This window comes from Anser cygnoides, chromosome 5 (genome assembly GCF_040182565.1).
Source record: "Anser cygnoides isolate HZ-2024a breed goose chromosome 5, Taihu_goose_T2T_genome, whole genome shotgun sequence".
Lineage (NCBI taxonomy): Eukaryota > Metazoa > Chordata > Aves > Anseriformes > Anatidae > Anser > Anser cygnoides.
Window position 1 is genome coordinate 50,582,869 of NC_089877.1, and position 25,401 is coordinate 50,608,269.

Below are 25,401 nucleotides of genomic sequence, written 5' to 3' on the forward strand. Positions count from 1 at the left end.
AGGGGGAGCTGCCGTGCCTGCCCTCCCCAGCTACCTGTCAATGTCTCCTCAAGTGCTTGTAAGCTGGTGCTTTTCTCGACCTTATCTCTACGCAGATTCAGCTCACCACAGGTCAGGAAATGGAAAAAAATAAAAAAATTTTGCTTGCCTGGTGAGATAAGCCTGCTCAGTATGAAACGAGAACCAGAGCGTGCACAGAACGGGCAGCATCACACCTGCTAACGCCAGCAAATCTCAAACACAAGCTGTTGGATTAGTTCAGTCTTATGCAATGTTCTTCCCCACAACCATCCACACATAAAAATAAGCTAGTTATTCTAGGATAACCATGCCCATATGGATGCAGACCTCTTCTCCATACAAGAAAATCTCCACGGACTTAAGGAAAAACACAGAAAACAACTTTCACTGAAAGTGACACTTCAATTGATTTGTGTACCTACAGGCAGTGTTGCATAGATTTTACTTCCATTTCTATACGGAATTAGTTACATTTAGTACAAGCGATAAGAGTTGGAATTCAAACTGCAAGGCAACTATCACAAATAATAGCCAGCATCCTGGGTAGATATCCCAACAACTTCCCTTTTCTCTGGGAAAATTGGACTTAGTTCATTTGGACTGAGTCCTGCAGTAACGTCACTGCTATTCTACTTTCTGCTTCTGTGTTCAGTTGTGATGTGTTAACTCGTCCATTAGATGCCTACTAATACTTTTCAATTCTTCCTGGCATGGGAAAAAGTGTAGTCCGAGTCTCAGGTTTGAAGTTAATACCTCATGTCTTCTTCCACTTGGCAAGAAGCATGCCCCAGAAGATGGGTAAGGAACATGATCAAAGAGTATACGCAATAATCCAATGCATTAGACATTCAGCGTCTGAATTTACAAAATACAGAAGAATGTGAAAACTATAAAAAGCTCATAAAATGTCTGATATATAATTTAATTAAATGACACAAAAGCATTGTTACACATTAAACACAAGTGAATACCATGCAGAATGAATTCACTCACTAAACATAAAATATGTAACAAGTAATTTTGCAAAACGTAGGACAATGTAAAAAAAGAGTGTCATATTAAAGCTGTATATATAAAAATATATGTATATAAGCTATATGCCAATTTCAGTGAAGGAGGAATTCAATGCATTTAAGCAGAACAGGCACTATGGTCAGCCATTCTGTTCATTTACGTATGCCACAATTTCTTGTGTGTCCTTTCTAATTTAACCATGCACTGAGTGGTCAAGTGGACGGTAACAGACATCTTGAGGGTATTTTGCTTCTCAAATTCAAACATTCCAGTTAGTTACAGGGTATATTGTGGCACATAGCTCTAAACTGATCATAGTTTAATACCACTACTCTCCTTAATGTTGTGTATCACTTAAAAACGTAGTCTTTGAATTTTATTACATTTCTAGGTTTTACGAGGTAACACTGTACAACCCGGAACCCAAACAACTTAAGCTGGCCACAATGACGACTGTCCTGGAGGAAGCCCTGCCCTATGCTGTTCATCCTCAAATCCACTTTCCCTACCTTATTTGTTCTGGCTCAAATATTCAGTGAGCAAGAAAACTGACCCATGCATTAAAAGCAACCTTGACAAAAAGTTCAATTTTTAATCAGTATCAGTTACCAGTTGGCTTCTTATGGCATCACACAAGCACAGGTAGAAAAAGAGTTTAGAGAGAGAACTAAGCTACTAGAGCCAGTGCTGCATCTTTTCTGCCAGCAAGGCATCCTTCTTGTACCACTTGTGCATACAGTAGGGTTTCTTTCCCTCCCCCAGAATGCACTTTAGCCTCCACACTAAACCCAGCCTACCTGCACAGAAATCACTCTTGCATGTACCTGCTGAGCTCTGTATGAATGTAAAGACATCTCAGCATGCAATATGCCACATCAAGAATGCCGGTTCCCCATAGTTAAAGAGCACTGCAGAAGAAAATTAATGAAAAACAAAGAAACAATGCCAAATAATTAGATACTTAGCTGCCAAAGGAAAGATTTCATCTTTCCTTGCAGATGTTATCTTGAATACCAAAAGCTTCCTATTTCAGCTTAACTAAACAATTACATCTAATTTTAGTCTCAGAATACAGTCCTGATTTATTTTTTAAGAACTACTATCGTGTGAACCTCTTCTTGCATGGTACAGTCCATATCCATGCGAATGTACACACTACCAAGACTAAATTAAAGATCTGCTGACCTACTGAAACAGGATCTCTTGTTGAGAACAGTGACACACAAACAGATGTGCATTGTTTTTCTGTATACGTGTACACAGAAAAAAGTTAAACTATGTCGAAGTTCTTGTTCAAAAAAAAAAAAAGCCTGCAATGCAGTAAATAGTAGATGAACTGTGTTACATGAAGCCAGGAAGCTTTAGGAGCCAGAATTATTTCAAATGCTACTGAAAACACAGAAGTGACTTCCAAATTAAACTGATACTTAGAGAATAAAAAATAATAAAACAAAAAACACACAAACCATAGATCTAATTAAGTCTTAGTACCACCTGAATTAAATTCTTCAGTCTTCACGAAACTTGCCAAACTGAACTTAAGATTTTAAGAACCTAAAAGGATTTGCATCTGAGGTACCTGGGCTGACAGCCAAAAATTCCTGGATTGGGAATTTTGGTTTAACAAAAATCTGTGTACAAAATGGACTTTGGCTAACGGTGACACGTTGCTTATAGTCGTCACTCAATATAAAGCTTTCATAAATGTTTCTGTATATTAATTAGATCCCAGTGGAATAAAGGGCAAGGTGGAGAGTGTTACAACACATTCTACACCCAAAGACATCCTCCCACACCACCAAAAAGACCTTTTTGTATTTCTTCTGCAGTTGTTGCCACAGGATTATGAAACAGCATAATCCTAGGGAAAAAATTAAGAAATCATATCAAGCATATGTACGTACTTGTACCATCATTATTTTTCAGGTTTTATACTTGCACATATTTGAGATTCACTACCAGTAACAGACAATACAAACATACCTTATTCATATTTATTTACATTTTCATTTAGCCAAAGACTGCTTTGCTCTTTTGCCCCAACAGTTCCCTTCTAGCAGCAAGGAAGCAGAAAGGATGTCAGATGAGACGACAACATCCAGCAGCAAATAGGTCCGTTTTTGCACAAAACTCAACTAACCAACCCAAGCACACACCAACCAAAAGGGCAAATCCCAGTAAGGAAGGACTTCAATTAAATTTTAGCAAGGACAAACATTTAGGGTCCATGTTCACCAGCTTGCCTGAACCTGCCTCCAGACACGGTGCAGCAGGCTGGCAATGGGCACTTGAGCACCAAGCCACGCTCAGGAGCACAATGACAATCCCATATTCAGCAGCACGGTTCTACCGCTCCCATCCACCTGGGGAGGCTCCAAACACAGCCGCCCTGGCCACAACAGTTATTACACTGCATCAGTACTGGAATTTCCAGACAGCAACTGGGACCAGCACTTAAGCATGAAGAAAAAGTTGCTTATTTCTGCTTGGAGTCACAGCCGTTTGTTCAGATGCACGCTTACTATCTACCTCGTTTTGCTACTATCCTCCCCAGGGGGTGCTCCAAGGAAGAGGAGCTGAGAGGCACCAGGTATTACTTGTTCACACCCACCTCTTATTCCACGCATGAGGCACTCAAGGTACTGGCATACCTGCAGGTTTTGCCAAGGCTGGAAGTCTCCAATCCTGGGAGCACACACACTCAAGGACTGAATGCACCTAGGACAGCATATCTCAAATAAACTGTGTAACTGGTAACTCTCTCTTCAAAGAAAACAACTGAAATTTTGAAGGACCAACTGTTTATAGCCTGACACATATGCAAATCCACGCAGAAGTCTTTTTGATTTTTTTTTTTTATTCTAGTCAAGCAATCAGCCTTTCATCACTCAAAAATACATGGATGATACAATAGTAAGTTGTAGCTAATACATCTGAAAGTTTCTAGTTTGGATTAGGACTGTACAAAAGTGAGGAATGAATAATGTTTTTCATGATTGCAATCTAAAAAAATTTCATTATTTACTGCATGGGCAAAAAAAACTGTAAGCAAAACACCAGACCTTCAGCCATGTCAGCAGTTACAAGCGCAAAAGGGCAAGATATAACGAGATCATGAAAGTGACTGCATTGGTTGGTTCTTTGCTTCGGATCACGTGTTCCAGCTATCACAAAGAACCCTTTTTTGAAGTTAAGCATGAATTTTAAAGCATTTTCTTTTCCATAAAGTACTATACTTGCCCATTAAAAAAGAAGATATTTTGAAATGAAGGAGGCAAAAAACCCACAGTAGACCTTGCCTTTTATTTCTAGACCTATTGAGACTCTCAGGGCTGAGCTTTAGAAAAAATAATATAACCTGTACTACTTTTCAACATGTCCTCTGGGGAATCAAAGTGAAAGTTAAAAGAACTATATTCAAATCAAGTATAAAGGCGTGTAGCCTTGAAGATATGCATACCTTAGAAAAAATGAAAACATTGAGAAGCATTCAGGCAGTTGAAAAGACACAGAAAGTACAGAAAAAGCCATCTCCTCAGTACTGTCTTGCAAACAATGTTCAAAGTAGGCTTGTTATGATCAGCAAAGCAATTCAGAGCACAGTGTGAACGTGTCACATCCCAGAAGCAACTCAGTAATGTCACATGTGGGTAGCGACTGGCTGAACCACTAACCATGCTGAAGAGGCGCCGGACTTAAACATCTTTATATTCCCCTAAATATACCTATCTTTATATTCCACTTAGAGATAAAACGCAGTAATTGACTTACAACAGTACAATGCCACACGGAACAGGAAGTTCCTCCCAAGCAACTTAAATATTTTTACATACTGAAATACGGGCCTTGATCTCTACATATCACTGATCCTTCCAGCTGGTTGCAAGCACCTCCTAGTTTACCAGAAGTCTGATTGATGATACTCACAAGACAGATGTAACTAATGTTCCAGAAGTTTAATTCAAAACACTTCTTTTAGCAAAATCAGCAAGAAGTTGCTTACTGCCTCTTGATATGAAGTAACTGCTTGTATCCTTCAATGATTTTCCACTTTTAGAAGTTCACTTGAAATGAGCATGAATCTGATTCAGACACAAAGCATCATTAAAACTACCTTGCAAGAATATCAGAGAAATCCTATCCACTAAATCTTTATTAATATCACTGAACAGAATAATTAGGTATGAACATGCCTATTCACAAGGAAAAAATGAGAATAATGCATTTTAGCCCATCTAGAATAATTGCATGTTACATTGACATAATATTGCATTTTGAGTCGTCTAAAGGTTTTTCAGAAGACTTATTCAAAGCAAATAAAAACGTTTGCTTTTTGTTGTTGTTTTTTGTTTTAAAAGAAAAGGAAGTCCTGTTTGGTGTAATAAACACGTTGTGAACACATTCAGCAGTTTAAGACAGAAAGAGGAACCTCCAAATTGCGAAGTGTCTCAAAGAACGGATCAGACATTTTAAATAAAAAAAATAGAGCCAGCTTTAATTGTACTGAAGTTCTGGACAAGATTCAGTTATCTTGCCAGGCAGCAACTAAAGTTTCAGCTAAATTCAGCTTCAGAGACTGGGACTGAACCTGCCTTGGAAGACTGCCTCCCACTCTCTCCATGATACTGCCTGTCCTGTAGTGCAGCAGTACACATGAAAGGTACCCTCAGTCATGTACTCAGGCCATGTCTTTTCTTCCTCTAAAGAAAAAGTAGCAGTGGAGCAAAAGTAAGAACCTTTATGCAGTGTATTTCAAAGTCTTTCTATTCAGGTAGCCCATCTGTCAACAGGACTGGTATTTTTGTGAGGAACGGCAGGTAGCCTGTGCAGTTTCCACAATTCACGTGGTTCTATTCTATGTTCTTTGAGACATCCCCATAAAGATCCTTGTTTCATCCAGAAAGGGAACTCCTCCTCTTGCTCGAGCTGTGACCCAGCTACAACACAAGATGCTGTTTTAAATTAGCAAGTCTACTAAGACAGGGAAATCTTGACTCAAACCCCAACCATATAGAAGATTTGTCTCTGGATTTTAGCACTGCTGCCTTCTCACATCAGGTACCATCTCAGTGGGATATACCCTACAGTCTCCTCACACCAGAGATGTTTTCCCTTTTCTCCAGGCCCAATTATTTCACAGAGAGCCATTTACTCTGAATTAGGATCTCAGAGCTTCCTGTACACAATAGTGCTTTTAAATCCAGCACAGAGTTTACATTCACTACATTTCCTCTAAGAACATACTTCCTCTGAGAGCACATTAAAGTTACTAGTGAGGCAATCTGAAATACCACGCTCTGCACCTACCTGCTTTGATATAACAAGAAGCAGCATCCATCTTCTCTTACAATTTGTCATTTTCATTTCACCTTCAAGAACAGCATCATTTTGATGCTTAGCTTCCTTATTAACTACCACAGTCTTAACAGGAAAGGTAGAAGTCTGGTGATGACACTACTTGGGGTTTTTCCAAACACTAACCCCAGCACCACAGTGTTGAAGCACGCTAAAAATCTTGGACCCACATACTGATTGGCCTTCCCGCATGGATGTACTCTGTTCACTGATCTCTACAGTCTTTGGCTGCAATTGACACACATCCTGCCAGTCAGCCTCTGCATCAGTAACAACATCTTGCGGTATTTCTTTTGCTCATAGCCATTACCAACATCATTCCTCATTACCTCAGTGTCTCTGCATAATCCTCCTCCTTTCTGCTCATGGCTCTATGAGATGCCTGGTGACAGGACAACATGGAACTCAGTTACTTCCCCTGAAAACCTCTTCCTGTGGCCAGAAAAGCCATTACCAGTATTGCCATATACTCAAAACATTTTTCTCTACATCCTTCTTCTTAATACACCACCATTCATTCTGTTCTGAAAACCATCCTCCCCGTGCATCCTTTTCTCCTCACACAACATACTTGACCTGTGCAGCCTCTGCTCTTTGATACAAGAAGAGTTTGAAGTATCACTTGCTAGCATAATCTTATGTCTTCAGGGCAAATGGATCCACCTATTTACAATACAAAAGCTGGAAGCTAGAACACAGAAAAAACCGGTAAAGAACTCAAAAGGTAATCTAGTCCAGTCCTTTCCATGAGACACAGCAGGTATTTTATAAAAATAATGAATCCTTTCCTGAACAAGGAAAAGCAACAAAAATTGAAAAAGTAAAATCACATAAAACTGACATTGAAGCAAGCTACAGTTTACGTTGAATTTCTACAATAATAGTCACAAGCCACGATGAGTCTTAGATGCAACCAAAACAGTTCCAATCTTGATTCAAAACATACAATTCAGTATACGTAAAAAAAACAAAAAGCTGTCTCACTGGCACTGTGGTTCCACACGTTTCTTCAGTAGCACTCACCTCAGCTCCTATTGCCCTAATCGTGAAGCTCCTCCATTTTGTCACCTACGAAGCCAGGGAAACCTCTTCTGCAGGAGTTCTCTCCGATGCAGCTAGTTCCCCGCACCAGATCGGTGAACTACCAAGGGAACGTCAGAGGAGGAAGAACAGCAAGAAGTAGCCAAAAGGCTGCTCGCTCCCCACAGCCAAACATGACGTATGGTTTGACTAACAGTCAGTTGGCATGGCCTTCAAAAATAAACATTCCCAGTCCCATATACTCATTCCTATGGCAGAGCTATCCCCCTTCCACTGCAGCAAACACTCGTGAAGCCCCAGAACAACCCCATTATCAGGGACCCGATAGGACCTTGTTTGTTTTTACCTGATCCTCTGGTGCAACTGCAAGCAGCTCTGCTTTTAAAGGGTAGCACTGCCTTGTCCCCATTCAGTCATCTGTCACTAAATTTAAACATCTTAATGAGAGTAGCTACAAAAACCCTCTTACAGTACAGTAGTTTTTCTATAGAGCTCTTAAGAAATTAGAAGTAGGAAAGAGATTCCCTTCAAGTTGTCCGCAAACAAAGGGCAGTCCTAGCAGAAACAGGCGACGTACGTAGTGCCAGCTACCACAAGGACTTCACTTGCAAGCTGTCACAGTACCCAGTGAGCTGAACCACAGCTTCTTCTTTGGCGTGTACTACTTCTGTTCTGTGCTTGTACGGTTCGCTCCTGTCCTCAGCTAGGCCTTTGTTAGCAGCCCCTCAGACAGCAGGCATTGCTAGCGAAGATGTCCACACTGAGGGGGGCAGGGGTTGCTTTTTTGAAGGCCTGGAAGATTTTAAGTTTGCAGTCACAGAATGCACACACCTAGGTATTAGTCATGTGGAGAAGAAGAAAAAAGACAAGCCTATGTGTTCTCCTCAAACCAGCAAGCTGCTGATGGCGAGAAGCTAACTGTATATGCAAGTCTTCCTGCCTGTCAGCTCTTGACAGATACATCCGGATGATCCAACACCACCACTGAAGTCAAACTAACAAGGAGCTATACCTTCCCCTCACTCCTCTGCTCCAGCCAAGTGGTTTTCCCACTTCCCCTCACACAGAGATTACAGGATCCCAGCACAAGTCGTTTCAGATGGCTGATCCATCACACAACAGCTGGAGGGGGCGGCAGGGAACAGAGGAAAAAGGGAGCTGGGCAGGTTGGTCTGACAGCCAGCTACCACTGGGAGGGGAACACGTAGCTATGAGTGTGTGGAGGGCAGACGTGCTATTACACTGCCTCACAGCTTCACAAAACTAGATCCTTGCAGTCACCAATTTAATTCCCTCTTACCTCAGGCTCAGCCTCAACTAGTCGCTCTAGCCTGGCCCCGCCACACAGACGAATCCTCCCTCCTTGGGCAATGCTGAAGCTCAGGTTTTGGTGCTGGCCTGCTACCTACCCCCTACAGTTTCACAGCTCACCGAAGACTCTTTCAGTTCTACGCTACACACTGAAGCAGGCAGCAATACAAAACTGAACTGGAGAAGTCAGTGTACACAGTATTTATACAACTGACTCATTTGAGAGCTTGTCAACTGGTTATGGACCATCGCTGCCCTGAGGAAGTCTGATATTCCAGGTCAAACCCACAGAATACCCCCCCCCCCCAATATTATTTTTAAAATTAATTTTAATTTTGAAGTATAAAAACACCACTTATGTGGTGATCTTACGCATGTTTTCCAGATCAGCTATTGCTGTACATAAGATTTTAAATACTTATTTAAAAGATTTCTCCTTTGGTTGGGGTTTTCTGAGAGAGGAAAGTTTTAAAAGCCATGCTGGCTTCAACAGCTAACATTTATATCGTAACATCTGATGCCAAGAAATCTTCCTATGTGACACACTTCAAAGATTTCAGCTGTTCGTAGACAGACATTTTAAGAGCATGCACAGTAAAAAAAGACAGTAGTATTACAGTGCCTCTCCTCACAAGCAAATTTCATAGACTTCCACAAACTACCAAATTCCTCAGAATTTACACCAACCCTTTTAGTACCTACACTTAGATTCCATGACAGCCACCATAGCCAGAACTAAATGCCCACAAAATCTGATGTGTTTTTTCCCCAAAAATACAGAAACCTATTTCAAATGGAACAGCAAATACTTTCTCTACGATAAAAGCAATCAATTAAAGGAAAGGCTTAGTCAGAAAACCAGTCTAGTAGTTAGCCTGCAATTAAGCCAGATCTTTGTTTACATTTTCCCCTTGGCAAGAAGAGGAAGTTATGTCTTCCAGATTTCCTACGAGCTCTCTGCATTTCTAAAGCATTCATTTTTTTGTCCTGTAACATGAACACGCAGGTTTTACAGAAGAGTCAAAGGAGCGGTACACACGTTGATGTAAGCTCCTGAAAATGGATCCACCAATCATTTACACATTTAATAAGTTTAGCAATATCCACACACACCTCATATATACAGACATCAAGATAGCAGTATCGAGACCTTGCTGGGTGTTTTCTGTTTAACTATTTTCTAAAGCAAATCTGCCCTTTGAGCAGGCTGCTGATAAGCCTTAACTCTTCTCTCTCCTTTCACAAGGCTTTAAAAACTTCTCAGCTGACCAAGAACATCTGAAAACGTTTTCCTAAGAAATCAAAGAAAAGTTTTAGAATGAAAGCAAAACTTTTAGATTGTAACTTTTAAGTTGTACCTCCTAGAGTAGAGGAGGTATTTCATTAAAACAACCTGTTATTCTTAATCTCATTTTATATCAGTTTGCTCATCTACCCCTATCCACAACTTTCCTTCACATTCGAAGTGAGAAATACAGAAAGAGGAGCCTTTGCCAGTGCATGCTACACTTACCAAACCTCTTTCCATTCTTCCAATATTTGAGGATTTCATCAGTATATGAAAAAAAGTCAATATTGCCATAAAAAAGCACTCTCACTTCCCTCTGTACCCAGATGACCATCACCAACTGCCCACTTCCCCCTTGCACATTCACATTCAGTAAACTGATTTTACCCAGATCAGTTTCAAACCTAACAAAAATAAAAGGTTAATTTTAATCTGAATGAAAGAAGTTAATCATGCATACGGAAAAAAGCAAGTTCTGTTTCCTTCCAAATTTAAAACAAGGACGAAACTCAAATTCACAAGATGCTTAAATAAGCACTCAAGACTGTTGAGAACCACCAAGGGCTTAATACAGTTCAGCCTTGATGAAGGTAAGACCTAGACACTAAGGTGCCATTTTCTAAATTAGTTCTCCAGAAAAAAATAAGCTGGTAGCTAAAGATCAGAATGAAGGGAAGAAGGAAAAAGAGAAAGGGAAATAGATCCTAAGGTTCCATTTCCAAGGGGACAAAGGGGAAATACCTAGATCAGCATAAGCCAGTTACGCCAAACTGGCAAATTTTGAGCCAATAACGAAATGAGTAACTACATAATAACTGAATTATTTTATATATTCTCAGGCAAACTAAAGGGCCTTGAGAAACACGCAACAAGGCAAAACTAACTGTATTTTCCTTAAAATGGAAAAGCCCCAAGTAGCATGGGCAGATCCTTTAGGACTGTATTTCTTAGCACTGTTATTCTCAGAAGTGTTGTAGTTTAAGCCCCAAAAAACAACTTAGAATACTAAGAGTCCAGGTTACAGCAAAGAACTTGTTTAAATTCAATTACTTAAAGAAACAGGTGCTTTCATTCAGTGCAGAAATACATGAGTCACTTTACTAAGAGTCACCAAGTCTTCAATTTTATGTCTAGAACTACAAAGCACTATTACACAGGGGATAATCTTATATTGTATGACAGCCTTACAATGCTAAAAAGATATTTTGGTATTTCAAGTCCAAATGTGTATGTCCAGCAGTGTTTAATAGAGGACTAAAACCTACAGAGATTTTAAAGATCAAGTAAGAAACAGTAGGTACTTTCTGATTCAAATCATATCTGTTTTTTAAAAAGAGAATTGTTCTCTTTAATGTGACTGACTAAAAAAAATAGTTGGCCAAGTTTGGAATTTGATAATCTGAGGCAGTAAACACATTCTTAACCAATACTTAGGTAAATTAAATCCCCAAATCATTCATGAAAATAAATTACAAAGAGATACCTCGTACACTGGGGTGGGGGGGGAGCACTGGGGACAGACTTACAATGACATTGACCAGCAACTCCTCATCCTTTTACATTCTATACATTCCTTTGTAGACACTACAGTGCTTACTTACATCCAGTTCACCATTAAGAAGCGTAGCCTCACAGGATGTGAGGAGTACTGACATGGCTTAGAGATTCTTCCTTCTTCAGCGTCAAGGCCATCACTACGCTGAATAACAAAAACTTCCTGTCTTGAGTGTGCATTTTGTCAACTTAGCAATTTTCTGCCATGCTAGTGTCTGTACAATAAACAACCCATCTCAAAAACATCCTACAAGTACCTCATTACAAACTGACGAAAGTATCTTCGACTTAAAATGCAAGCATAAGCACTTCAGTTGTATTTCTCTCAGTTGCATTCCTCTCAGTTGCATTCATTACTAGAATGACTTTAAAGAAATCGATGAGCTTATTAACTTGATGATCACCTCCGGCCACATTCTAGGGGTTTTACACTTATTGCATTTCTCCTCTTCAGACCACTGAAGTTGAGATGCCTATTACAGGATAGACCGAGGTGTTATGCATCAGCCTTTAATGCATTCCCATACTTGATTAGGCTTTTTTTTTTTTTTTTTCAATACAAGAAAATAGAAAATTTCACTATGTATGTCTATACCCCTCTCTTCTCCAAGGGAAATGCTATGGACATTCAGTTACAATGAATGAACAGCTTTAGAAGTAGTTAGCCTTCCATGTACATTTAGAAAGCAGGCCTCTGGGTAGATGCGATAAATCCCCTAAATGTCTCCAGTTGTACAAAGGACTTCAGCGAAGCCCGCCACTAAACACTACAGAATCTACACAGATGAGCACTATAACCACAGCAGCAGAAAGGCAAGGATCATGAAATACACAGCAAACCCAGTTCCTCATTTCCAGCAATCAAGGGACAACTTTTTTCCCTTCTCCACATCAAGAGTCATCATGAGAACAAAATAAAGTAGGAGAGAATCAAAAAAAGTATAAGGAAAAAGGCAGCACAAGCCCAGAAAATATCACCTCATTAGTTTCTGATTAGATTTGTTATTTTAAAGGGCTTTTTCTTCAGCTCTCAAGCAGCATTTCCAATTTTGGGGTCAGGAAAAAGGTATGAAAAGGAACTTCAGTCATTTATACCAATTATTTTAAAAGCAATTAGAATAACCTACCCATCACTGAAGTGTTTTACATACTTCAGTGCAGCACTGATGCTTTGGGTAGCAGATGATAAGCAAAGCAGCATTCCATTTTCATACTAATGCAAAGTGGTCTACCCAGTCACTCAAAAAAAACTTTTATTTGCATATAAATAGGCGTAACTTCATTAGGGTATGCTTTCATATAAGACATTAGGATTCTTGCTTTCTGTATTCGAGACTTTGACTCAAGACTCAGCACTGGACAGAGAGAAAGTTGTCTTCTTTGATCCAAACTAAATTCTAAAAATAGATGTTAGAAAACCAACAAGCACCACCAAAAAGACAACACCGGTGCACATAGACATTTTGCAGCTCCACTGATCACAGAGCTTCTACAAGTACAGTGTCACAAAATAAAATGCATAACTAAAAGATAAGCAACAGTTAGTTACTTATTAAATTGCTGTTTCAAGCAAATCCTTTGAGTTTATCCATTGTTCCTATCAGCAGAAGTGTAAAACGGCTTTATAATCATCCTGTAACAGTTTTAACAGATCTTGGACAAGGCTTCCAAACCAGAGAGATCTCACATGCCATTAACTAGCTTGATCTAGCACTTCCCTGGGGAAAACACTGAGGATTTCAAGTGATGCAGAGCGGCAGGAAGAGGATATCTATCTTAAACGCCCCAAGTTAGTACACCAAAATAATCCCATATCAAAGAGGTCAGCAGAAATAGAAAGGTTCTTTAAGATGGGGAGTGGCACTAATGGCAGCACTAGGAAAAGATTCTTGAAGAGAGATTTAAAAAGAATAATTATATTCTACCCTTTATATTACAGTGGACTGGCAACAGCATATGATAGGTAAGAAAAGTAAAGAATAGCAGAAAAAAAATCAATCGTTCAAATACAGGAACAGCAAAGTTCCAGTATCACAAAGAACACACAGTGAGAATTCAGACAAGATTTGAGCACAAAGATCTAACAGGACTTACAAAACAATCAGGCAGAACAGCTAGCGTTAGAATGTCACGTTTGAAAGATAAAGCAAGACCTGCAGACGTAGAAACTGGTTTAGGAAGGTGTTACCCTCAAACGTTACCCACTCCACTTCCCCTTCCACACATGCCTTACTGAGAATTGTTTCTTCTTAATCAGTTTTGACTGCTGTTAAAAGATTTTGGGGTTTTTAACACTATGTTAAAGCATGGTAATTCCTATTTCCCATTTACAGAAATAACTTAAACCCACAGACAGACCTCAGAAAATCCCCAACAAGCTGAAGTTGCCGGAAGTCCCACAAGTTCTGTAAGCTGTTAAAGTCCACAACCAGTAGTTTGATATAACTTCATGCAACACTTGCACTCAATGGAGTAATCAAACCAGATTCAAATTTAACTAAGTATATAGTTACATATGTACTTCAACACACTGTAGGCAATGCAGTCCCACCCCCAGATCCCTTTCACCTACCTGGCCTTGCCCCTATTCCGTGCCAGCAAGCAAGCTTTCCATAATAATGCGATGACCCAGATCTGAGACCTTCTCTGAAGTCTTTGTGTTTCAGTGGTTTATTTTTCAGACAGATCACTTTCTTGCAATGGTTAGAATGAAGCAATATAAACAACTTTACCAACACAGCTGAGGAGACTCTGTGGGAAGCAGGAAAAAGCAGCTGTGGACAACAAGCTTTTGAGCTAATTCTGCCTATAAACACCTGTCCAGAAGCTCACAAACATCCTGATAAAGCAAAAAGGTGTCCCACCCTAGTCCCTAGGGCAGATAAATGAGAGAATTCAGATCCCCTTAGCTTCAGTGACCTCCCTGCATCAACACTGCAAACAGAACCAGAAAAAAAGACAGCAAATAATATTATGATGAAAACAAGATGCTAAAGCTGTATGGAATTTCAGGCAGCAAAGCACAGAAGAAGCGTGGTATGTACCACCACTGCTATTCAACTCCTTCCCACCCATTTTTTCCTCTTGCCCATTTCGATTTTTCCCCAACACAAAGTTCTGTCATTCTCTACATAAAGCACACAAAGATTTCAGGTCTCTTCCTAGCAGCCATTCATTACGCTGAAGGCATCATTACAACTGGCATCCTGCTTGGGAGACATGCAGGACAGACTGGATAGGCACAAAAAGCAAGACCAGCATCAAACCTTGCATCTACAGTCCCTTCATATAATAGCTCAGGCATATAGGTAAGCCAACAAAGGAAATAATATTCTAAAAATCCACAGTAAATTCTGCCCAAAGATTTAAAGGTACACTGATAAGCCTCATTCTTGAAAGAACCTAGGTAATGAAACTGAGATACGGTAATTATATGACTCACGGGAAGCTCATCTAACACTCAGATCTGAGCTAGGATTCCCACTCTCCACCACATGCACTAAAAAAGTTTGTATATCTGGTTTTCCAGACCTGTTATTTCAGAAGGTGGTACAAACCATTGATCTTGTAACAGATACTAAAATTCATGTAAATGTGTTCAGAAATACAAAAAAAAAGAAAGACCGAAACTAGAAGCTTTTCATCGAGATTTGCCACAAGAGCAGTCAGATTCTTAGTAACAGTATTAAGGGCACTTTTATTTCTTCTTAAGAACTTATTTTATCTTTATACACCTTTTACTGGATTAATGTGAACTACACGGAGTCCATGCGGGGTGTCTATAGGATGTTTTGATGCATCTCACTTTTTGACTCTGGAGGGCAGCCAGAACCACCTCAGCCATCACTGTGGGGCCAAGGCATCAGAAGACGGTCACCTTTCCTGGCATACAGTCCGGCATATCGCGACCAGGCTAGCGTGGCAGCAGGACTAGGGCTAGTGTTACACGTCCTCCTACAGTCTCATGCAGGACCACAAGCTACCACAGCACCAAAGCAGCCTGCAAAGCAGGACAGAGGAAGATGTTGTCCAAGCCTCTAGGTTAATTACCATCAGTGACAGGTGTAAACCTGACATCATGTATGCAGCAACTTGAAAAGCCTCTTTCAAAACAAAGACTCAATATTTTGTTAGTCTATTCATCAAGCTCTGACAGCCCCACTGAATTACATTCAAACAGCTGGCTGCAAAGACAGCATTTTATACTGTAGTTTAAGAATGAGCAACATGCCTTCACAATACAAAGTTTTGAGCTTGTCTGAGAAGCTAAAAAAAAAAAAAACAAAAGAAAAATCACAATGACAAGTCCATGCAAGTCTTCCAGGAGCGCTTATAAAAATAATTCTGTTCTTTCAAGTATGACTCTCTGCAAATCAGTCAATGCCAGCTATAAGCATTACAACACTACTGTATCTATGACTCAGCAAGGGAATCTGGAAATATGAAGAAAACTCACATTATTAGGAGACAAGGATTTTAAGAAGCCAGCAATTATGATAATGCCACAAAAAATAATCCAAGATGACTCGTGTCGGTGCTCCTTCTATGTTTAAACATACAAAATTAGATTAGAGAGTCAAACCCATTTATATACTGGCTAAAGTTTGAAAGCAAGTAAAACAATGCTTCAAAACACAAAGGGTTCAGTACCTTCAACACCCCCCCCTCCCCCAAATCCAATGAACAGAAACAAACACTGACTGTACATTGTGTGAAATATTTACCTCCATTTCTGATATTACCTGTACGCGGTTCAGCTATACAAGTCTCACTAATCTGAATAAAGACAGACAGCAACCGGCAGCTTAACATCACAACTGAACACACAAGCCTTGTTCATTAAGACCACCACCAGACATTTACATATAAGCATGAGCTGATGTTCATACAACATGATTTGGTGCAGCAAAGTAGCAAGTTCTTAAATGGATTAGTTACACTGTTGTCCGTCAACTGAGAGGAGTAAGAATTAAATTACTCTATGAATGGAGAGAACATCACAAGCCATAGCTTCACCACGCATTGTATCTTCACCCAAGAATTCTACAGAACACACACTCTGACCTTGCCTTGTAAATCATGCACTCCACAGACTCTGTACACTGCTAAATAAAAGACACTTGTTCCACATACTCAAAAATAAATCCCTACAGAATTAATTTCGTTATGTTGGCACTGGACTCTTAGTCAACAAGGGGTGGAGGGGAGAACGAAGAAGATTTATATCGCTTTCTTAATCATAAGGTTCAAACAGAAAGTAATATAAAGGCACTGGATCTGAAAAGGAATTCCCTTCCCTGCACAAAGAAGCATACTAATGCAGAGCTAGGGAGAAAGCGGTCCAAGGTTGACGTTTGAAACAAGAGGAGACTCTCAGAAGAATAATCCTCTTCTCTAATATCTTTCAGACAAAAACAGTAAAGCTTTAGGTCATCAGGCTTCTCAGCGCCTCAGAAAAGTTATGAGCACTACAAGTTTTATATCCAAGTTACTATTTTTATTTTCTCTGTTCTAAATGAAAACAGAGCACGCAATATGTGGTAAAACCTGAGGTGACCGCATCTCGTGGTGTATCTGCCAAACACTTTAGATTTGTGTATTACGTTACTCTGGTTTGGAGCAAAACCTCAAGCGATGCTGTGTCCTCTAGGCTAAGTTCTCACACAAATAAAGCAAGTGCACACATCACGCTCAACAAGCATTTTATTACCTTATTGTTGTGTTTTATGTTAGCGCTTTACTTATGTGCCATCTTTCACCCCATGGCCTCAAAGGAGGCGGCAGGGGCGAGCGAGCAGAGCCACGAAACCGCCCGAACACCGTCCCAGGGGCAGCAGGAACATTCCAGAGGCACCACCCGCACACCCCTACAGACCCCTCCAAGTTTCCCCAGGAACGAGGCGGTGACACCCGCCGGGCCGGGGGCGAGCCCGGACCCCGCACCCCCGAGCCGCGGCAGGCTCCGGGGGCCAGCACCGGGCACGGGCTCGCTGCGAGGTGCCCGGGGCGAAGCCGGCGGGGGCAGGGACGTGCCGGCCGGAGCCCGCGGGCCGGGGCCAGCCGCGGGCAGCCCCGCTCCGGAGGCCCCGCGGGGCGCCCCCCGCCGCCGCCCGCCCGCCCCGGGGCACCGCCGGCACCCGGTCCCCGGAGCCCCGCCGCGGGGGCGGTGGCGGTGTCGCCCCCCCCCCCCCCTTTCCCACCGCGCACCGCACTCGGCCTGCCCCCTCCCGTCCCGCCCCGGCTCCCCGCGGCGCCTCACCTCCGGCAGCCGCCCGCCGCCGCCGCCAGGCCCGCCGCCATGCCGCCCGCTCAGCGCCGCCCGCTCCCTCCCGGCCCCGCTCCGGCCGCCGCCATTTTGCGCCGGAGCCCCAGCTTGGGCCGGGCAGGGGCAGCGGGCACGGCGCATGCGCGGCGGCGATGCGGAGCCCCCGGCCACGTGGTGCGCGGGGTGGGGAGGGGGGAGGAGAGGCGGGGAGGGGGCGGGCAGCGCCTGAGGGGTGCCCGTCATGGCGGCGGGCGGCGGGGTCGGGCTGTGTCTAGCGTTGCTGTCACGGCCGGGGCATGGGAGAGCCGTGATGCCGCGTGGCACCCGTTGCCAATGGGGAGGTCACATCCAGGGGGGTAGAACCTCACGGAAGCCCCCCAGAAGGCATTTTTCTGGGAGGTGTCGCGGGTTCCTGTCAGCTCAGGCTTGGGGGGGGCTCGTCCTCCAGTCAGCAAAATGGAGGGTGGGCAGCACGGGCTCGGCACGGGATGGGGAGGCAGTGCTGGGGGGTCGCCCCCGGCAGTTCGTCCCCTCATGAGGCTGCAAATGTTGCTTGTGTTGTGTGACGGGGCTCATTCATTCCTTGTGCCAGGTACACGAGTGTCTGCTATGGAGGTGGTTTATCAGCACATGTTCTTTGTCCTCGAGACTTCGTTAAGCTGCTTATAGCAAGAAGAAGCTTAGCTCCTTGTTTTTCCAACCCCCCTTTGAGCTTGTTACAGGCAGGCAACAATCAGATTGCAGCTTTACTTTTCTAAATAAAATCTACAGTGTTCACCTGGAAGTAAACCCTCACCACCTCCCCCCTTTCCAATACCTCTTCACATTGTTAATTAATATTTCACACATCTGGGTGAAAGTAGGTGTCAGCAGTAAAACGGTTTGTAGCATTTTCCACTATTGCTGGTACCACTCCTGTTATGTTTTCTTCGAAGAAAGGTGCACGTAGAAAGATGTATATTCAGGATTTAAATAAATAAATAAATAAATCAGCCACTATGCCTGTAAAATCACAGTTTTCTAAATCAGAGAAAGTGACCAAAATAAGTCTCAAAGATTTATTAGAACAATAAACTATTTAAGTAATCCAAATCACCTGTGCTCTCTAAAAGCACCAAGCACCATACATCTATATATGAGAAGGTCTGAGAGAACAGCTTCATGCGCAGGCCAAAAATCTGATTAATTCTCATGGCAGAAAATATTCAGCAGGCTGAAAGCCACATCCGTGATCGTTCTTGGTTGATAAGGGCAAACTCTGACCAATTATGTGTCCTCCTGGCTCTGCTGACACTCCATTTCTGGAGGAAAACCTTCCTCCCACTTGGCATCACCCTGTCCTCCAACCATCTCTGTAATTAGGTTTCCTAAATGCTGCAGACCTCCCTAACTACCACTTGGCATAACATTCCAGACTGCTGAGCAACTTACCAAGAAGCTAAGAAAAAAACAACTTCTGATACATTTGGCCATGCTGCAGACTGTTCTTTAACTGGTTTCTGCCTAAAAAGTGGTGGAAAAACAGTTGGGCCGATGAACCATATATTGTTCTCCTTGGTTGTTTAACCATCTCAGTTATTTATATGGTCTTCAATATTGTAGTATCTGAGAGAATCAGAGCTTTTGACTTCCATATCCTCACAGTACCAGAGGGAGATAAGGGAGTTTTTATAATCTCAATTTGATAAGTTCACACTCCCAAGGTTATGCTTGTATCTGTTCAAAGGAGACTGTATTCTGTAAATATTATGTCTGTGTGAGCTGCTGTCGTTGTCCGGAGAGCTAATCAAACTGACTAGCAGGCATGACTCAGTCTCTTCAACCGTTGTCTGCTAGAGCCTTCTCATCTTCTATTTCAGACTCTTCTTGAGCCTGCCCTAACCCACTTTCCCATTCCTTACTACTATGTACCACATTCATTGAATTTCACCTAAATTAGTGTTTAGCTTAGTTTGGTTTTGCACTGTTCTTCTATAGAAATGTGGCTTGTGGTCATATTGCTTGTCTGTGCACATATAGTTTTAGGTCTATTAGCCCTGCACTAAATTTTTTGTACTCATTGATCTGTTTCTCATTCGGGTTCTTACAAATGCCGCAAGTATTGAAAAGGCTTCATTTGTTTTAGCCATCAAAGTCAACCAAGACACAGACACCTATAGGAAACTAAACTGCAAATAGCTTCAGTGCTCGTGAAATTGCTAACTTAAATATACCTGTTAAGAGAAATGGTTGCAGCCAAGGTACTTAAATATCAGCCATATTAGACGACAGATGCTTCTGTATATCATCCACAATTTATAATATCTTTGTTACAGTTTTCAGTGCTTCACTGAGATCAGCATAGAAGTAAGAATTAGTTGAAGTTAAGTAAGATGCAGGTCACAGAGCTTTTGAACTGAGGGGAAATAGCATGCCAGCTTGGTTTCCAGGTGATGTGAACTAGTTATAAATTTGTTGCCAAAGTTCTGCTGACAGATAAAAAATCCATTCTTCCTCTAGCAAGCCTGGCTCGTAGTCTTACAAGTAGTAAAAATGTGAGGAAGTGAAGGAAAAGAAGTCTTGCAGGCTGAATGTTTGCTTTGTTAACATTTTTTAATATTCTAATATCATAAAGCAGAGTGCAGTCAAAATGGCTGGTTAGCTTGAAGTGCCAAGATCTTGTTCGGCAATAATCACCCTTCTGGTAGCTAAACTAAACCTTCTCGCTTACGTCTCGGAGACAAATGGTGTGTTGGTTGACGGCTTGGGGAGACATCTGTCAGGCTGGAAGTGAGGAAGGCCACCGTGTGATTTTGCTTCAGACTTTTTAAAGCACAGCAGTCACCCCTTGCCTGCAGTGCAGTCTTGTTGTCTCTGAGGACTGTGTGGTCTCACGTGGTAGGCAATTATGAAGCCAGCCAAGAGTAAGCTGACCAGCTCCCTCTGACGCATCAGGTCTTGGTGCAGGAGACAGGCTGTAAAACACTGAGATACAAACCTTGCTGCGGGGGAGTGGGAAATGGAAGCTAATTGGGTTCATGTGCAGGTAAATGTGTTTTCTGAGATGGGAGGTAAGACTTTCACACCATCTGACAAACACCCCCAGAGCATGTGCATATTGTGCATACGTCACCTCCTTGGTCACATAGTTATAATTTTCACACAGCGCTCTCAGATATAAATTGATCCTCAATTTTCCGTGTGATTTAGATATGTTCAGATTGATTGATTTAATTTAATTGATCTCCTAATGAGCAAAATCTCACACGCCTTAAATATTGTAAAAGGACATCTCTTTAAACAAAGCCCAGACTTAAATACTGTCTGAGCCATGCATCAGTTCTCAGTATCTCTGCTCATACAGAATGATGTAGTGCTTTATTCATTTTTTTGCAGAGATTTCTGTGAAATACTGATGATAATCTCTGTACATTTCATTTTATCTCCAAAATCAAGAGTGCTAGTAGGATAAATCGATTATGTGTCACCACTTATTAAAAATAAAACCAACCCAAATGTCTATTGCGGTTCATTTACCCTTCATATGCACTGGGAAGCTCAAACTTTGAAATACCCTCTGGATATTAATCCAAGTATATTGAAGATGAAACACAGTTGGGAAAAAAAAAAAAGTTCACTTACATTGATTCATTTTTTGTCCACGGTTCATTTCTTAGACTTTTGGATGTTCCATTCTCTTTTCATTCCAAATGTGTGTGTCTACTGATCATCGTTATTAATGAGGTATTTGTGTTGCTGTGTTATGTGGAGGCCCTAACCAAACGTGGGGTCCCACGGTGCTGGATGGTAGGCCAAACTCAGATTACAGTACATGCTCTAGAGAATTTACAAATGAACTGGAAGGTATGGTCACGCAAGGTACAGAGAGCCTCCTGCAAACCACTGAGACATCTGGATGTGTGTAATTTTCAGTGAGAGCTGGGTCACACCACATGTTGCAGAAGTTAGCCCTGAGTGCCCAATACAGAAATACTGCTTGCTGCATTACTTAGCGAATGCAATTCTGTCTTCCTGTAAGCAACACCTTTATATTCACAGCCATCTGAAGCGTGACTTCCTAGCATTACACATCGAGTCCTTAAAGTCCAATATATCCTGACTTTTCACAGTGCGTGTATTTCAGTTTCAATTTTATGGCACTTAGGGCAGTAAATCAAAGCTAAAGAAAAGCTTAGAATACTTTTAAGTGTTATCTCTTTATTGGTAGCTAATTCACAATGAGTACATCCTCAGAGGCTGAAAAAATAGATTGAAGGTTGATGCGTATGCTAAGAAAGCTTCATTTTTATCAGTGATGAACGGTGAGATTCTGCAAATATATAGATACGGACTATTACTACCTCTTTAATTTTATTCTTTGTTTTCTTTCTTACTATGTGAGCTTTTATCGCTGCCTCCTTCAAAATTTCCCAGAAGGGTATTCACCATACCTATATGCACATTGCTTGTTGTACATCATCCTATCGCCCCTCCCAGAGCAGACTGGAGTTGATGTGCAGTGCACAATAATTGGATTTCTACAGACAGCGATGGCAGGGCAAGAGCTGTGCTTCCTTGCGTGAAATGGGTGGCGTGGGAGCAGAGCAATGACAGCAATATGCTATTTCTGCTTGTCCTTGAGTCTCCAGGTCTTCGTGCAGAGATGAGGAAAGCCCAGTGTTGTGGCAGGAGAGCAGAGAAAGGGAGGGTGGAGGATTTTGTTTGCTGCTTGCAGGAGGGGAAGACACAGTGGTGGGGCAGCTGGGATGGGGACTGCCGCATGACCAGCTGCTGCGGGATCTCTGCCTTTCCTGTGAGGAAGGAAATTCCCCATCAGCTGTAGGTGAGGAAAGCTAGGGGGCACGGACACACCCTTTCTGAGAAGCCTGGCGACTTTGATGAGGTGAAATAGTTGCATCCAAACGATTACTTTGGCAGAATGTGTTAAATACGCCCTCCCTGGGGCAGGTGGCAGGACATACACGTACAGCACGGGCCTTTGAAGAGACGCAAGGAAAAGACCTGGCATTAGACTCCTGTGCTAGCGAGGGGAGGCCTGGGGCAGAGGTGTGTTTGTGGGACAGGCCGGCACCTCGGGAAGTGAAGACAAGGTTGGTGGCGATCTGTGCCAGGAGGCTGAACGTTACAAAACTGCCTGCCCGTGAAGCCAGTGGGATGACAACGCTGGGCAGCCCACGGCCATTGCGTTTAGGGGAAGACAAACTGACATTGGGAGATACAATTAAGATCTCAAATTGAAGCACACAAAATTAACCATTTCACCTGTGTGACCTTTATGCAGCTAACTTGTGCCCACGCACAGGGAAAATTTCTACCTCTGATCACCAAGGCAAGTCCTAAAAGGAACATTATCTCCTTGTAAAGCAAATGTCATCTGGATTAACCTTTAGTTGGGTCCTTAAAATGGTTTTAATTTGTGGTCAGTTTGTTGTTACTGATGGTAGTGTCACCGATGCTCTTGGTGAGGGTATAATCAGCTGCCCTGTGGCTGCATTCCCTGGTAAATGCTCTCTGCAATTTGTCAGTGTAGAGAAAGATGCCAAAACCAAACCACTGCTGATGAATGCAATTGCTTGCTTTGGCTGCAGATGTCTGCGCTGCTGGTCTTCTCCTGCCACTTAGTACTTTATCAAATGATCACATTTTTTTTTCCACAGGACCCATTTCTGTGAGCAGTGTGCACAATGTGAGATGAGCACTGAATGAACAGTTACTCAATATATTGATCTCTCCCCACAGTTCAAAGAGTGGCACTGTGCCTACTTCACTGCACGGTCTTCAGCCTCTGTTTTAAATGCAGTTACTGACTTCCTAATGCCCTTTCTGTGCATCTAAATGCTACACAAACACTAATGAATTTTTGAAGAGCAATTAAGTCCACCCTGTAGATTACAATGTGAGGCACGGAATTATTTGGGTGGGGAACCTGCAAATTGTGGGGGCCTGGTGGGGGTACACAGGTTCTCGTGGGTACTTACCAGTACTGTAGCACTTGCTACCTTCGGCGTATGTTTCCCATTCAGTTCAGTTGCAGCTCTGAGTCTGCCCTTTTGCAAATTTGGCACCAAGATTTCATGTCAAGCACTCAGAACATGAGGAGCAAACAGCTAACCACAACTTATGAAAAGTTTAAGTGATCAGCTCATTATTTCATTATAATTTTTGGCAAAGGCAAGGTTGGATTCCCAGGACAGCACTTAGCTATGAGATGGTGCCTTTCTATTCCTGGAATTTCTTGCCTCATGCCATTAGCACTTTCCAAGTTCTGCAACATGCTGAGCAAAGGTCAACATGTGGACAACATTTTTTTAATATGTATGTCCCAGAACAGGTCCCTCCTATAAGCTATCTATCTGGGTAGACCCTGCTACAACCCAGCTGGATCTGTATGACATAAAGTGCAGTTGCTGATGTTAAAAATAGTTATCCCTGGGAACCTAGATACAGCTTTTGAAGTTATATAGCATCGGCTGAATTTGTAGGACTTAGTGGAATTTGTCTGGGCTTAACATATGGATAAACTGAGTAGAAAGTTCATGCTAGCAAGATGATAGTAGATGAGCAGTGGGAGAATGCATGATACAATAAGCAAGAAATGATGACATGTGTGTAAAGCTTGTTATTTGGATTCAAGTTGCTGAACTGGTAGCCCTCTTGAGATGTTGCTTGATCAATGATGGACCAATGTTGCAAAGTTAATATTGCTACTTTCTTTATTGCCTTAGCAAAAAACCTAGGTGGTGAAGCTGGTGTCAAGCTGAGTTTGTCTGGACAAGACTGAGTGAGTCTGGTTTCTGAAATAGGTAAGGTTAGGACCAAATTGAAGCAATCTGTCATTGTCAGTGAAAGAGCAATGCTAACAGCACCTTCAGTTGCTGGAAGTCTTTGGAGTGCCAAGTGAGAGCAGCAGGCAGGGTAGCTAGTGTGCAGAAGGAGAGGCAACCTCAAAAAAAGCAGTCAACATGATGATCTCCTACCCTCCCTAAAGAGAGATGAGCACTGTAAAGAATTGCTCACAATCAGCAAAATTTCTTGTTACATGCATCTCCTGGTCTTTCTCCACTGTGGGTTACCCTTCAACTGTGCCATTCATACTATTTCTCCAAGGAAGTACCAATTTTCTGAGATTCCTTTTTCCCCTTAGGCATAGTTTCCATAGGATCTCTGAGTTTGTTGAACTTCAGGAAAGCAGAGTTAATTACCTTTATTTTACTGTTCTTCTCTTCCTTCATGAAAACCAGGAACACTTATTTCCCCTTAAGGTCATCTTTCCCCTCTCCATTCTTCACTGGTTCCTCTCTATTGCTTGGAATCAAACGGAGAACGAGCTCCCTTCTAGCTGTGTTCTTAACAAACACATCACCAACGCATTCCAAGAGTTAGCTGGACAATCCGTTCTCTATCTTTTTTCGCTTATAATACGTGCAGAAGGCTAAGTCTCTGTTATTTCAAAACGTGGATTCTGTTAGGTGCTGTCAAAAAGCCCTGTCTGCATGATCTTGCATGCTTAGTGTCCTGTGAATTCAACGCTCTTTTGCATTTCCTTCTTTAT

The 25,401-nt window shown here is 42.0% G+C and overlaps 1 protein-coding gene across 2 annotated transcripts in view; it reads right to left on the reverse strand.

Annotated features, from left to right (window-relative positions):
- BTBD7 (BTB domain containing 7) overlaps window positions 1-18,001 on the reverse strand; it is a 61,910-nt gene extending 43,909 nt beyond the window's left edge. For both annotated transcript variants that reach the window (XM_066998278.1, XM_066998277.1), the window contains exon 1: window positions 17,844-18,001. The gene's annotated coding sequence lies outside the window, so the exon portion shown is untranslated. The remainder of the gene's footprint in view (window positions 1-17,843) is intronic.
- Between the last annotated feature and the right edge of the window lie 7,400 nt (window positions 18,002-25,401).